Here is a 15728-nt window from a genome sequence, read left to right on the forward strand (position 1 = left end):
CCTTAAAAATCTTTATTTCATTCTTCAGAAATTCAGTTTGAGCTGTTTACATCCTTTGTCTTATGGGACAGGGACCACTGGGAAGGGAGGCTAGTGCTTGTGTGTATTCTATCACTTGTAGGATGCTTCTGCAAAAGGTCCTTTTTCCTTAATAGCAAAGGAGTGAGTTCTGATATTCAGGGCAAATGTCAAGGAGAAACTCTGCTCATATTTACATTGGGTTGTATGTTTTCTTACCGCTGGGCTTTAAGAGTTCTTTGATTGCTTTCAGATACTAGTCCTTTATCAGATAGGCATTTTGCAGATATTTTCTATTGATCTGTGACTTTGTCTTTTCATTCTCTTAAGAGTGTCTTTCACAGAGCAGGCATTTTAAATTTTAATGAAGTCTTTCTTACCAGTTTTTTTTTTTCCTTTTATGGGTCATGCTTCTGGTGTTGCATCTAAAAACTCGTCAGCCCTGGCTGGATAGCTCAGTTAGGGTGTTGTCCCGATACACCAAGGTTACAGGTTCAGTCTCAGGTCAGGTCACATATAAGAAGCAACCAATGAATGCATAAAATAAGTGGGACAACAAATTAATGTTCCTCTCCCCCTCACCAAAAAAAATAAATGAAAAAAATATTTGAAAACTCATTGTCAAACCCAAGGTCGCTTAGATTTTTCTGTTATCTTCTAGAAGTTGTGTAGGTTTGTCTTTTACATTTAGGCCTATGATCTATTTTGAATTAATTCTTGTGAAAGGTGTAAGGTCAGTATCTAGATTCATTTCTTTTTCTTTTCTGGTTTTTTTTTTTGTATGTGGATGTCTTTTCATTTATTTTTAATACTCTGTTTCAGAAGAGGCTTTTAAGTTGCTAAATAATGTATGTTACCCTTCACCTTTCCAGCTCTCGTGGAGTTTTAAGTTTTTGGTGATGGTCCCAAGTAATGTTCTCCCCGACAGTCATTATGTGATGGTATAATGTGAACTGTTTCCAGCACAATTTCATGTTTCTTAAACTGTGTCCAATTAAAAAAAAAAAAAAAACCCACATGGCATGGTAGGTTAAATACAAGGGTTTTGTGTAATAGTAAAATAATGTCTGTTTTGGCACCTTTTGGTAGGTCTAATGACTATGTATAATCATCAATTCTTACGTTCTTTTCAACAGTATAACTTTAGTATTATGTAGTACTGGGTTAATAGGAGGCTGAAAATAAAATTTTTATTAACATGTCCTTGAAACACATCTACCCTAAATTTGACACAATAGTTTACGCTGTAATTTGATTTGTCATTCTACTATCCCAGAAGATTTTAATACTGGGGGACATTATTATATATCATTTTTCCCAAATCATGTTTTTGGAATATATTTAATGATGTTAACTCATACCAGTACCAGAGGGAACTCTGGTTTTTATGATTCTTATCCATAATTGCACTGTTCTGGCACCCGCACCTCTTCCACACATACCCTCCTCCCGCCCCCGCCGCCTCATCCTTCCCAGAATTGTTATCCAGTGGCAAAAACTTGTTAAGCTTGTTAATAAGGTTACTTCAGAGAAGTAGAAATTGATAATAAATGGTCACAGATGTTTGTTCAGCATCTTTTGATGTGATCTAACTTTTTTTTAATAGTTTTTTTCCCTCTAATATTGTACTTCGTTGATAAATTTTCTTTTATTGACTCAGGTTAAGGAATCAGGCTTTCCTCAGGTAAACAGGAATCGATTTTGTTAACACTTTATTACATAGGTTGTCACTATACTTACTATATATACACTTTTATGCTACAATTTTATTTAGTATTTTTATTCCTGGGTTTCAGTAAGATTAATTTTTCTTATTTTAATCCTTATTTTATAATCTCATATAAAGTGAGTTGGGAGACAGCAACTTAAACTGGGTAGGTTAGGAATAGTAACTGTCACTAAGGTTATTGTATCTGTGTATTTAAAGAAATGAACTGGTAAGCCTATCTAGTAAGGAGCTTTTATCCTTTGTAGTTTTAAAAATAATTTTCCCATTTCTCTGCTACTGCCAATTTAATTATTTTCTCATTTTCTTTTTATGAATGTATAAAAATAATACATGATAAAAATCAATCTTTAAACAACTCTAAAAAGTAATTTCAATGAGTATAAAATTTTTAATATTAAGAAGAAAGGTGTCAAAGTTAGTTGGTAGCATTCTTTCTCAATTACATATGGAATAATAGGACATCTGAATTGATGGCATCATAAATTTTACAAAATATGGTATTTGTCAACATAATGTCCACAGGGATGGTAATGGGATGTCCTTAGGTTCATCTAAACATTTACACATTCAGACTGGTAAAAACACCACAGGTCTCACTTGGCACCACTTTATTCAGAAGGGTATAGGACAGAAACTATAACTCATAAAACAGTGGGAGTCCTTGCAGCAGTCTGAGTAGCAGTTCGTACTTTCTGAAATATTCTTCTTGTAGCTCAGGTTCAAAGAGATGATATCTACATTGGATGGTGGCTAGGCATAGTTTCCAGGATCCCCTGCAAGGGACATACCTAATTACATCACCACACTCACAGAAGCTCAGAAACATGGTTTTTTACTGTGTCTGCTTCCTTCCAATCCGGTACAATGTACTAATTCAGTAATTTCTATCATAAGCAACACTGCCGAGTAACATGGGGGCATGTGGTCTTAATCAGGTTAACAGGGATTAACCCAAGGTCAAATTCTCACATGTAAGAAGCGGTTTTGGTTCACAGTCATGAGTGCTGACTTTCCACGTAGGGCTTCTTGTTTTAATATCTTCTTTCAAGTTTTTCTTAGTCCGAGATTATTTTTAAGAGTCTACATTTTCAAAAAAATATAATAAAATACTTTTGGGCCTGCATTTTCTTTTAAAACTGGTTTCAGACTGGTAAAACCATCATAGGTTTCATTTGGCACCACTTTATTCAGAAGGGTACAGGATAGCAACCTGTAATTTGTCAGTAAGACATTAGATCTTTGAGCTACCATTTTTTCTGTGAGGTGTGAGGAATCAAAATTTTTTTTCAAATGACTTATCAGTTCCAATCATTTATTGAATAATCATTTGTTTTCCTATTGGTTACAAATGTCACTTATTATAAAATAGTTATCAGAGAGTTCTTCAAATTAACAAATGGTTGGGTATATCAAAAATGTATAGTTTTAAAGTACTAAAATCAATTTATAACCAAGTGATTGCATATTGTGTTATTTATATGCTGAGAGTTTACAGGGTCATACGTTTTTCCTAAAAAGAAATTTGCCTTCTTGAAAGCTGTTGTGCTTATTTAGGTGGACTGACTTGGAAAGCAAACCACTCAGTATTGTAGAAAGTGGCAAATTAGGGGTTTGAATAACAGAGTTCTAGTTGTAGACTTGCCATTTCACTGACTGCTACTTTGTGCAATTTAGCCGCTCTGTGTTTTGTTTTGCTGAATTAAACTACATGAATAATCTTTCCTGTCTACTTCCTAGTATTGTTGAGGATTAGATGGGATAATGGATTTAAAAGCACTTTTAATAGGGAAAGCAGTTTAAATGTAAGGAATTATTGCATCTTAACTTTTCCTCCCTTTCTCTTGTAGGTAGTGTTGGTGCTTCTTTTCAGTGCCAGTCCATCCATCACGACCACATTTGTCATGATGACAGTGACAAGGTGAGGTCTGTGTTGATGTTTACCGTGGTGAAAATGCATGCTGCCCTTACGTTGCTGGGACTGCTTAGGACCAGGAGAGTGGTGTGGGGAGCACAGTGTTGAGATGCAGAGGGTCTTGCTGGTTTGTGTGTCAGATTAAAGTGCTCCAGAAAATTAGCTAATTCATAGGCTATGGGCTAGACTCTTGGCAGACTCTCCATTTCCTTACCCCCATCCCTGTCCCCGACACACGGTACTTCGTCTTTTCACAGCCTGAATGGATTATCTTAACATATGAACATGTGCTGCCAAAGCTGATAACTTTCTCAGAAATTTGTGTGTTTTCAATTTGAAATATCTTAGAACATTTCAATTTGGTTCATTTTTGTAGTCGATCGTGTTAGATTATGATTTCTTTTCATATTTCTTTTTGGTTTTTTTGGCTATTTTCAAAGCCCAATTTAAATGTTGAGGATTGAGAGTGGAACCTGTCTTGATTCATGCACAAAAAACAAAAACAAAACCACACCACCTTGCTTTGGGCCTGTTTTTTTGATACTGTTTCTTTGTTTGGTTTATTTTTTTAAATCACGTCCAAACTCTTGGTGGTTCTGTTTTATTTGGTGTTTTGCTCCTCTTCTTTTTATCTCTAAGAAACTTGGTCTTTGGGGGCTTTCCAGTGCTCATCAGCACCCTGGACGGCCTAGCCATTTCAGTAGATGCTAATGTGTTTGAAACCTCTGGCTACCAATGTTGGATGGGCTTGAATTTAGTCTTTTCCACCATCAGTTTTTGGTGACCTCCCTCCCATTTCCTTTGTCATGTACGCAGGAATGTATCACTCCTTTGGTGGTTTCCCAGGGAGACCTGTCCAAGTGGTCTTTTTCTCTGCTGTTTTAATCAAGGTCTCCCCTCCCTCATCCTGTTGGAGCTCAGTCAAGAAGTTGGTTGATATTGGGATTTTCCAAATCGGTTTCTTTGTTCTATGTTGATCTCTCTATCTTTGTGAGTTTTGCTCAGATTATGTTCTGTTTACAAAGAGAGTAATCTGTTTTTAACATTCCAGAGTCTCTTTTATTATTACAGTAATCCAGAAGCATGGGTTTAACTTTTAACTTATTTTATAATAAAAGCAAACCACTGAAAGAAACTTCTCCACTATGTGTAGGTGTCTCCATACTTCAGTATACCACAGGTTTTAGAAACAAGCTTTAAAAAAAAAGAGTGATGATTGAGGGAAAAGGCAAAATCACTTTACTTTAGGTCAGTAATATTACAATGTTTGGGGGTTAAGCTTTCTTTTACCTTCTAAGTGTAATATGTCTCTGTCCATTTGATCATTTATGGTGGGAAAGCCAAATTCTGTCTCCTGGTTTAGAGTCTGGAGAGGAGGTTTCTATCCACCTTTGCCAGATCTTTTTTAGTTTAAAAAGGCTTTCCTCCTAATTTCTGAATCTTTGTATGACTGATTTTGTGCTTTTAGAAGATGGGATTTTTTTTGGAAATACATGGGGAAGGGGAAGAGAAGTTTAAGGGATTTTGTTACGTAATCAGCAGATGAAAGAACTTTGAGATAGTCTCCTCACTCTCTCTTGCCTACCATGTGTTATATACTTGGGAAATGGAAAGAATGGATTAGGATCTCTTGACTATATTTCTAACTTACTCAACTGATTCAGTCAGTAAAGAATATTTATTGCTTGGCAGCTATGTGTCTAAGCTCTTAGGTAATACATCAGAATACTAAACAAAAATTGCTGTTGTTTTCATGTGTGTACAATGGAACTGGTGGAGGCAGGCAATAAAATAAACGTAATAGTAAATCATATAGTATGTTAGAATAAACATAGTGGATTGAAAAAATGTAGAGCAGAATAAATGGGATGAGGACCACCAGGATTGTAGCGATTGCTTTAAATAGGATCATAAGGCATCATTCTGGGGAGTAGAGTGGTGTGATGGAGAGCATGCTTAAAATATTTTCTGACGTTTTTAAAAATTATATTTTATTGATTATGCTATTACAGTTGTCCTGATTTCCCCCCACCCCCTTGCCCACCTCCACACAGCACCTCCCACTCCCTCAGGCAATCCCCCCACCGTTGTTCATGTCCATGGGTCATGCATATAAGTTCTTTGGCTATTCTATTTCCTATACTGTACTTTACATCCCCATGGCTTTTTTTTTGTTGTTGTTCAGTTACAGTTGTCCCCATCCCCGCCTCCCCTGCCCCATCCAACCCCTGCTCCCAAAGACAATCCCCACCCTATTTGTCCTTGTCCATGGGTCTGACATTTCTTTGTATAACTAGTGGGTATTGGCTTTGCAAAAACAAAAATGAACCTGCTGCCTGATAGAGACAGCTCGGATATGTGTGTGTTCTCTTTCTCCTTTTCTCCCTTTCTTCCCCTCTGCCCGCCTTCCTATCTCCCTCCCTCCTGCTCTCCCTCTCAGAATTCAAGGGATTGTAGAGCACAGCTAATTCAGTCCTACGTGGGAGAAATGACTATTCAGCAGTCACCCTACAGTGCTGGGGCTAGACCAGATCTTCTATCCCTGTACATGTCAGCTAAAATAATTCCTTAGCTGTTCTGAACACATTGTCCAAACACATGTTGATACTTTGCTTATCCTCACTCAACTTTCAGGCATGGCCCATTTCTCAGATTTTGGAATAAAAGGCGATTTTTCTTAAAAGAGGCCTCAATTTTAACTGACCCCCAACCCCCACCCCACCTCCCCCTGCTCCTGGTAATCACTGTTCTGTCTTTATGGATTTGCCTATTCTGCACATTTCATATAAATGGAATCACACAATATGTGGCCCATTTGTGACTGATTTCTCTAACATGGTGATTTCAAGACTCATCTATGTTATAGCATGAATCAGTACTCCATTCCTTTTTATGGGTAAAAAAATAACTTCATTGTATGGATCTTACACATTTTGTTTATCTATTCATGAGTTGATGGATATTTGCTTTCCTCTTTCTTTATTATGAATAATGCTGCTATGAATACTTACATGCATGTTTTTGTTTGGTTGGTCACACAATAGATTTTTATTTAATGTTTGGAGAACTGCCAAACTTTTTTCCAAAGTGGTTGCACCATTTTGCATTCCAGAAAATGCATGAGAGTTCTAGTTTCTACACATCTTGCCAACCATTTTTGATTGTCTTTTAAATTATAGCCATTGTAATGAGTGTTAATTGGCATCTCATTGTGGTTTTAATTTGCATTTCTTTAATCACTAATGATGCTGAGTATCTTTTTGTATGCTTATTGGCCATTCCTAAATCTACCGTGATCAGTTAAAGAAGAGTCAGCTAAGGATCTTTGATTGTCTTGCCACTTGTGCTTTAAAAAACATTAAATCTCCCCATATTCTCAATTATATAGTTACATGTGTGTATTATGGAAACTCAGGGAAATGCATACAAACAGACTATGTCATAAGCAAACTCACCATTTTTCAGTAGATAATTAGTCTTATCATAGCATTTTTCCTTCAGTTTTTCCTCTGTGTCTTCTGCATGGTTAAAATAAAACTAAATTGTGCTAATTTTCTTTGTGTCATTGGTTACCCTAAAACTTAGTGGTGAAAAACACATCTTTTAGTATCTTTCATGGTTTGGGGTTTTCTGTGCTCAGCTAGATGCGGTCATCTAGGCATATGTACTCACATGTTTGATGGTGGGTGCTGGTGTTTGATGGTGGGTGCTGGGTTTTCAACTGGGGCTCTCAGCCTGAGCCACCTATATGTAGCTTGGGCTTTTCACAGCATAGTGGCTTGATCCCAAGAGTGACTGTCCCAAGAGAGTCAGGCAGATACTGTATGACCTTTTATGACCTAGCTTCAGAAGTCACAAAGCATCACAAGCCTGCCAATTTAAGAGGAGGGAACATCAATCCTACCCCTGTGCAGAAATGTCAACATAATGTTATAAAAAGAGAATGAAAGGCAGGAGAATTTACTATGGCCATCTTGGAAAATATAATCTGCACACTTTATCTACCTGAAACATCAGTTAAAATGGCTGCATAATGCTCCACCTTAAGGCTCCATGGTAATTTATTTAATGTCTTTAATTGTGAAGCTTTAGATCATTTATTAAAAAAACTCTTATGCATTTTTTCATTCAACAAATATTTATTAAGTGCCAGGCACTGTTGAGTCACAGGATACAGTGGTGAAAAGGCTGACAAGGAAGATCCTTGTTTTTGGTGCTTCTTTTTTTTTTTTTTTTTTTTTTGGTGGAAGAAGCAGAAAACAAACTGTGTATGTAAACCAGTAAATAATAAGATACTCACAAGTGCTATGCAAATAATTCAGTAGTTGGCTCCTATAGATTAGGTTTTGGGGAAGGCCTTTAGGAAAGTGGCAGTTAGGCTAAGATATGAATGATAGGAATGAACACATTTTAGGGAGAGGAAACAACTGTGCAAAGGCTCTAACACTAGAAAGATTGTGAAAAAAGAAAGAAAACCAATGTGCACAAGCAGGGTGGGTGAAGGTGCAATTGGTATGAGGAGAGACAAGCACAGGCCAGATCATGTGGATCTTGGTAAACCTGGGGAAAGAACTTTAGATTTTATTCTGCTGTTCATGGGAAATGTTGGGGTGGTCAGTGACACAGGCTGTGAAAGAATTCACATAGAGAAGAAAGTGCAGAGAGAAGAGTTTTTATTTTACTTTCTCAAGGGAGGGAAAGGACTAGATGCTGAGATAGCCCTGAGGGGTGGGGGCTTTGAGCTTTGATTAGGTGATTGGCTGGTTGTACAGCAGGATGTTTCAGTTGGTCTTGTATAGGCTTTAACTTGTTTTGATGTTATCTTTGGGTACAGAGTCATAGCGGTATGGCATGTCCTGTTTTGAAAGTTCCCAGAGCCTCTGCACCTTCATGGCGCTTCCAGTAATTTACTAGTCCTGATGATAAAGGCTTATGATACATCAGTGTGCAAGAGATACATTGATCGGTTGCCTCTCAGACGCCACCAGTGGGGAACTGGCTCACAACCCAGGCATGTGCCCTGACTGGGAGTCAAACCTGTGACCTTCGGGTTTGTTGGCTGACACTCAGCCCACTGAGCCACACCAGCCAGGGCTTCTTAACTATTTTTACATTTACAGTTCAGTAGTGTTAAGTACATTAACATTGTTGTTCAGTAAATCTCCAGAACTCTTTTCATCTTGTAAAACGTAAACTCCATATCCATTAGACGATAACTTCCATTTTCTCTCCTCCCACCCACTGGCAACTACCATTCTACTTTCTGTTTGTATGGTACTGAGTGCTCTATGTACTTCATATAAGTGGAGTCATACAATATGTGTTTTCTTGTGACTGGCTTATTCTATTTAGTGTCATGATGCCAAGATCCATCCATGTTGTAGTATGTGTCAGAATGTCCTTCCCTATTATATTTATAGTTGACACTATTGCAGGTGTCCCCATTCCCCCATTGCCTCTCTCATCCCAGCATCCACTCCCCTGTATACTTTTTTTATGGGTGTATAATATTCCTTTGTATGTTTATAACATTTTTTTTACGTAGTTATTCATGAACTTGTTTGTTTGTTTTTTAATCTTCTGGCTATTTTGAATAATGCTGCTAGGAGCATGGATATACAAATACCTCTTTGAGACCCTGCTTTTAATTTTTTGTGATATATACCCAGAAGTGGAATTGCTGGATCATTTGTGTTTTTAATGTTTTGAGGAACCACTGTACTCTTTCCTATAGCAGCTGTACCATTTTATATTCCCACAACAACTGCACAAGGATTCCAGTTTTTCCACATCCTCGACAACATTTGTTTGTTGTTTTTTTTTAAAGTAGCCATCTTAATGGATGCAAGGTAATATCTCATCATGGTTTTGATTTGCATTCACATACTGATTAGTAACTTGAGCATCTTTCCATGTGTTTTTTGTCTATTTATGTATCTTCTTTGGAGAAATGTCTATTCAAGTCCTTTGCCCATTTTTTAAAAATAGGTTTTATTTACTGATTTTTTTTATTTTTTGAGAGAGAGAGAGAGAGAAACATGATTTGTTGTCCCACTTATTTTTGTATTCCTTGGTTGATTCTTTAAAAAAAATTTTTTTTATTATTTATGTTATTATAGTTGTCCCAATTTTCCCCCCCTTTGCACCCCTCTGCCTGGTACCCCCATTCCCCACCCCCCACCTTAGTTCATGTCCATGGGTCATGCATATAAGATCTTTGGCTTCTCCATTTCATATACTATTCTTAACACCCCGCTATCTATTTCGTACCTGCCAATTACGCTTTTTAATTCCTTAATTCCCCCATTCTCCCCCTTTTAATTCCCAGCTAATAACCCTCCAGATGATTTCCATATCTGTGATTCTGTTCTTGTTCTGGATGTTTGCTTAGTTTGTTTTTTAGATTTCATTGTTGATAGTTTGTGAATTTGTTGCCCTTTTAATGTTCATAGTTTTGATCTTTTTCTTAAATAAGTCCCTTTAATATTTCATATAATAATGGCTTGGTGATGAACTCCTTTAACTTTATCTTGTCTGGGAAGCATTTTATCTGTCCTTCCATTCTAAATGATAGCTTTGCTGGATATAGTAATCTAGGTGGTAGGTCTTTGCTTTTCATCACTTTGAATACTTCATGCCAGTCCCTTCTAGCCTGCAAAGTTTCTTTTGAGAAATCAGCTGACAGTCTTATGGGAACTCCTTTGTAGGTAACTAAGTGCTTTAAGATTCTCTCTTGAACCTTTGGCATTTTAATTATGATGTGTCTTGATGTGGCCCTCTTTGAATCCAGCTTGTTTGGGACTCTGTGCTTCCTGGGCTTGTATGTCTATTTCCTTCGTCAAATTAGGGAAATTTTCTTTCATTATTTTTTCAAATAAGTTTTCAGTATCTTGCTCTTCTCTTTCTGGCATCCCTATGATTCGGATGTTGTTACATTTGGAGATGTCCCAGAGGCTCCTTATACTATCCTTGGTTTTTTTGTTGTTTTTCTCCTTCTTGCTGTTCTGGTTATGCTTATTTCTTCCTTATGTTCCAGATCGTTGATTTGAATCTTGACTTGATCCCTGCCACTGTTGGTTCCTGTAGATTTTTCTTTATTTCATTTAATGTAACCTTCATTTCTTCCTGGGTCTTTTTTATGCAGTTGCCATATTCAATGAGTTCTTTGAGCATCCCAATAACCAGTGTTTTGAACGCTGCATCTTATAGATTGGTTATCTCTGTTTCATTTAGTTCTTTTTCAGGGGTTTTGTCCTGTTCTTTCATTTGGGCCTTATTTTTTTGTCTTCTCAATTTGGCAGCCTCCCTATGTTTGTTCCTGTGTATTAGGTAGAGCTGCTTTGACTCCCTGTCTTAGTAGTGTGTCCTATTGTAGAAAAGGCACCTATAAATTGTGTGGAGCAGAGCCTTAGGTAATCGACAGGGCAGGGTAATCCATTTCACTGCTTTGTGGCTTTGTGTGGGGAGCAGATTCTTAGAGGGGACAGTGTCACTGACTGGCTTCTGGAGGTTTGCCCAGCACTTGCCCTGTTCCCAGTCACCTCATCCACTTCCTGTATACAACTGGCGCCCTTCCAGCTGTTGCCCTGGTGCTGAGTTCCAGAGGCGGTGGGTCTACGTGGGTGGGTCTGCGTATGTTCTAAGTCTGTGAGGGCCTCTTAAGTGGAGTCTCCTGAAAATCCTGCAGTTTCTTCTGCCTCCACAACCCCCACTAGTTTTCACAGCCAGAAGTTGTGGGGATTTATCTTCCTGGTGCTAAAACCCTGGGCTGTGTGGTCTGGCCTGGGGCTGGGATCCCTTATTCCCAAGGTATCCCTGATTTTTATCCACCTACCTGAATGTGGGACTGCCCGTTTTGCCACCTCTCTACGCCATACTGTGTCTCCATGCCTCTTGTGCCCATCTCTCTGTCTCCACCCCTCCTGCCTGTCTGGATGAATGTAGCTTCCTTAAATCCTTGCTTGTCCAACTTCCATACAGCTTGATTTTCTGATGGTTCCGGGTGTTATTTGTTTCGTGGTCTAGTATAAATTTTTTCTGTATTTGTGTGAGGAGGCAGAGTGTGTTTACCTGTGCCTTCATCTTGACTGGATCTCTTTGGTTGATTTTTGTATGTGCCATGACTAGGGATCAATCCCACAAACTTGGTGTGTGTGGATGACCCTCTAACCAATGGAGCTACTCTGCCAGGGTTTCTTTGCGCTTTTCAAAATCAGGTTTTATTTTTTATTTTTGGTTGTTCAGTTGTATGAGTTCTCTATGTATTTTGGATATTAACCCCTTATCAGACATATGACCTGTAAATATTTTCTCCCATTCAATAGGTTGCCTTTGCACTCTGTTGATTGTGTCCTTTGCATACAGTTTTTATTTTGAAGTAATTCAGTATCTATTTTTTTCTTTTGTTGCTTGTCCTTTTGGTTTTATATCGAAGAAATCATTGCCAGATCCAATGTTATGTCTGTTTTTCTCTATATTTTCTCCTAAAAGTTATACAGTTTTAGCTTTTATGTTCAGACTTTTGAATCATTTTTGTATATTGTGAAAGGTAAGGGTCTTCTGTCCTTATTGTTTGGCATATGGATATCCAGTTTTCCCAACACTGTTGTTGAAAATACTGTTTTTTCCCCCTACAAAAAGTCTCAGCACCTTTGTCTGTGTAATTTGATTGTATATATAAGGGTGTGTTTCTGGGCTCTGTATTGTATTCCATTGGTCTATAATGTATGTCTTTATGCCAATACCACAGTGTTTTGATTACTGTAGATTTGTAATAAGTTTTGAATGACCTATATCTTGAGCCTAGATTCTAGTAGAATTGAATCAAAGGATATGAGTATCACAAAGGAGTCTTTGTAAATGATTGATGATAAAGGGTATATAATTGTTTTAATGTGTATTTTCTTTGATAGCTACTGACATCATAGACTTTTATTGTATAGCTTTTCATATGTTCATTTGTTCATTAATCATTACTTTAAAAAAATTGTCTTTTGCATATTTTTCTCTTTTGGGATATTCCTATATTCCTATCAGTTGTATGGGGTCATTAATCATTCATCATATTTGCAAAAATTTCTCAGCTTTTAATTTTTAATGAATTATTTTTCATACAGAAATTTAAAATTATTTTGGGAGCAAATATATTGGTTTATTGGTATAGTTCTTCGAAATATATTTCATTGCTTTTATGTTTAGGAAATTTGTCTCCAGATATTTACCTACATTTTATACTTTCTGAGTTATATGGTATTATGTGATCCAATGTGGTTTTTTTAAAAAAAGATTTTATTTATTTTTAGAGGGAAAGGGAGGGAGAAAGAGAGGGAGAGGCACATCAATGTGTGGTTTTCTTTTCACCCGCCCCCTACTGAGGACCTGTCCTGCAACCCAGACGTGTGCCCTAGACTGGAAATCAACCCTGAAACTCTGATTCACAGGCCGGTACTCAATCCACTGAGCCACACCAGCTTTTGTGTTTTTAAATAGATTCTCTTTGCCTTATTTTGAAGTATCTGAGGTGACTAGAAATACCATGTAATGATAGGTATTTTGAGATTGTTATTTGGCATTCTTTTTCTTTTTTTCTTTTTTTTTTTTTTTTTTTTGCCTTTGAAATGTCATTGCCTGCTAAGCTTATTTCGTATTTATTTATAAGACACTGTTGTAACAGGAACAGGCAAGCAAAGGGGGAGATATATAAACTTCCTGTGCTAGCTTAATTTTATATTTGCTTTACAAAGAGTTGCTCTCCTTTAAGGGTTTTTATTTAAGGTTATCATTTCTGTTTTGTGGTGTAAATTGGAGTTCTCAGGTAACATACTTCTTTCTTTAATTTAGGTAAAGTCTGGAAAAACCTGTTGCATGCGGCATGGGCAGGATGATTCAGGGTCTGTGGAGATGTGCCCTGTATCACAATGTCAGTGCAAGACCACTCAGGTTAGGCAAGGGCCTGAAAGTGTGTCATCAGTGGGAGTGACTAGGACAACACTGGCTGTTTCAGTGGGCTGGTCATACTTCAATACAAGATGTTAGAATTCTGTAGCAAGGTACCATCCAGAGCGAGTTAATCAACTATGTAGTCACATGGAAACCACCAGGATTCCCTAGAAGAAGTCTGTTCCTCATCAAACATGGGGGAGGTTACAAGATGTTCATGTGGTCTGATCCACTTAGAGAACATTCTCATGTTTCTTGCATCTCAAACATTTTAAGACTTCCTCTCATTCCTATGTCCTTTTTCAGCAGTGTCTTTTCATTGTTCTGCCCAAAGTGAAGGAGCCAGTTGTCTGTGCTTTGTTTCTTAATCAGTGCTTATACCATCAGTTATTTTCTTGAAGCCCTTACATAATAAATATAGCCCATGTTCACTGACTTTTCAGATCATATTTGCCTTTAGTGTCTTTTTTTGCCTGTGGCTATTCAGTGGATTTTGTGAAACTATACTACCAGAGTGTGATTTACCCTGAGATTAAGTTGCTGGAGTAATTTAGAGAGTCATAGCAACTAGAATTTCTCCTATGGTGTGCCTTTTTCACCAGAGCAGAATGAGCAAGGAGACTTTGCGATCTGCGCTTCAAAGGTACCTGTTAATGCACGTCATGCCTCAGAGTTAGCTCTTTCCCATTTACCCTGCTCCAGAGATGTCATAAACTGTGATGTACAGTACATGTTTTATTTGCACCATTGCCACTCCATTTCTGGCTTATTGTAGGTCTCTTCTTTTTGTTAACTTGGTTTATCCTAGGCACTCAGGTTTATTCACTCATCCCTCTTGAACTACTTCGTGGCTGACGACTTGTCACCTTGGGTCTCCTTTAGCTTCTTCCCACCTTCACTGCCTTAAGAGCTCTTCCTCCTCCATCCTCTCTGCTGTGGTGCAGTCAGTGCCTAGCATCTGTCACCTGCACTGTGGGTCTGACCACTCCCATCCCACAGCCTGTATGGCTATATTATAGGAGGTTTTGAGTGGGTTTGGGTTGGGGTGCACTTTTGCAACAATAACTGGTAGCTACTGATAATTAACCATTTCATTCTGACAGGATATCATGTGTGAAAGTATTTATGCTGCTTGTTTTGCATTAGATCAAGTCTTGTCATGCTTGTAGATGAGGCATAGACTGATTAGTGCTAGGCAAATACATGTTTCCTCTGAGCAGCTTCATTTTACTAGGTCCTTTTACCTGGTTTTGGTGGAAGGAAGGGCATATTAGGGGGGGAGTGTGAGCAGAGCTCACTTCGGGAAATTTTGGAATTTATTTTTTGTGTCCTTGTTCCTCTATTTTACTACCCACACTGTTTCTGTGCCCCGTTTCTTGTGAATTTACCTGTTGAGAAAAACATAAGAAATAACATTGCTGTGAAGTATTTACATATCATTAATTAACCTATTTACTGAGTTCTTGCCATATGCTAGACCCCTTGCCAGAATCAGTGAGATTGAGTTTGTAGCTTCATGGAGTTTACTGTATAATGAGCAAAAGAGTCAAATAAATACGTATTTGCAAGGTAGAATGATTAATGCTATTTTAGAACACAGAGTAGGGACACTAACTCACTAGTAGTGGCTGGGGTTGGAATGAGGTTACAGTCAGGAGACTTAGCAGTGAATATGATGGTAGCACCGCCCTATTTCTAACAGTGTTAACAGTGGCAAACTGTCTCCTCATTATAGGGGTTGCAGACTTCTAGCAGGAAGGCCACTGTCTTTGCAGCACCTTCTTCAGCAGACCAGGGCTCCAAAGTGTGTAGCTTTTCTTTCCTGATATTTTTCCATCATGTGCATGGTTCTTGAGCATCTGAACAAGTGATTCTTTATCTGCAGCTCTTCGATCTTGCCTTTCAACCTATTAAACTAAGTCATGTCCCTCCATCCTTTTTTATTTATTCTCTATTAGCGAAGATTCTCCCAGTATGGACATCAGTAATATATAAACAAGGAGAAATGGGACCATCCCCAGAAGAGCTTATTACAGTTTAATAGGGGGAAATAGACATTTAATAAATACGTAAGGTAGTGTGTGAAGGGACAAGAAAGCCTATGGCCTCATAGTCATCATCTCTTTTGTA

At 37.8% G+C, this 15728-nt stretch overlaps 1 protein-coding gene across 1 annotated transcript in view; it reads left to right on the forward strand.

The window, feature by feature from the left end:
• RNF38 (ring finger protein 38) overlaps positions 1-15728 on the forward strand; it is a 121889-nt gene that overhangs the window by 48179 nt on the left and 57982 nt on the right. The window contains exon 2 of the mRNA XM_054584651.1: positions 3595-3665. The gene's annotated coding sequence lies outside the window, so the exon portion shown is untranslated. The remainder of the gene's footprint in view (positions 1-3594; positions 3666-15728) is intronic.

This window comes from Pteronotus mesoamericanus, unplaced genomic scaffold (genome assembly GCF_021234165.1).
Source record: "Pteronotus mesoamericanus isolate MK-2021 breed Mesoamerican mustached bat unplaced genomic scaffold, CSHL_Meso_final contig_78, whole genome shotgun sequence".
NCBI classification, from domain to species: domain Eukaryota; kingdom Metazoa; phylum Chordata; class Mammalia; order Chiroptera; family Mormoopidae; genus Pteronotus; species Pteronotus mesoamericanus.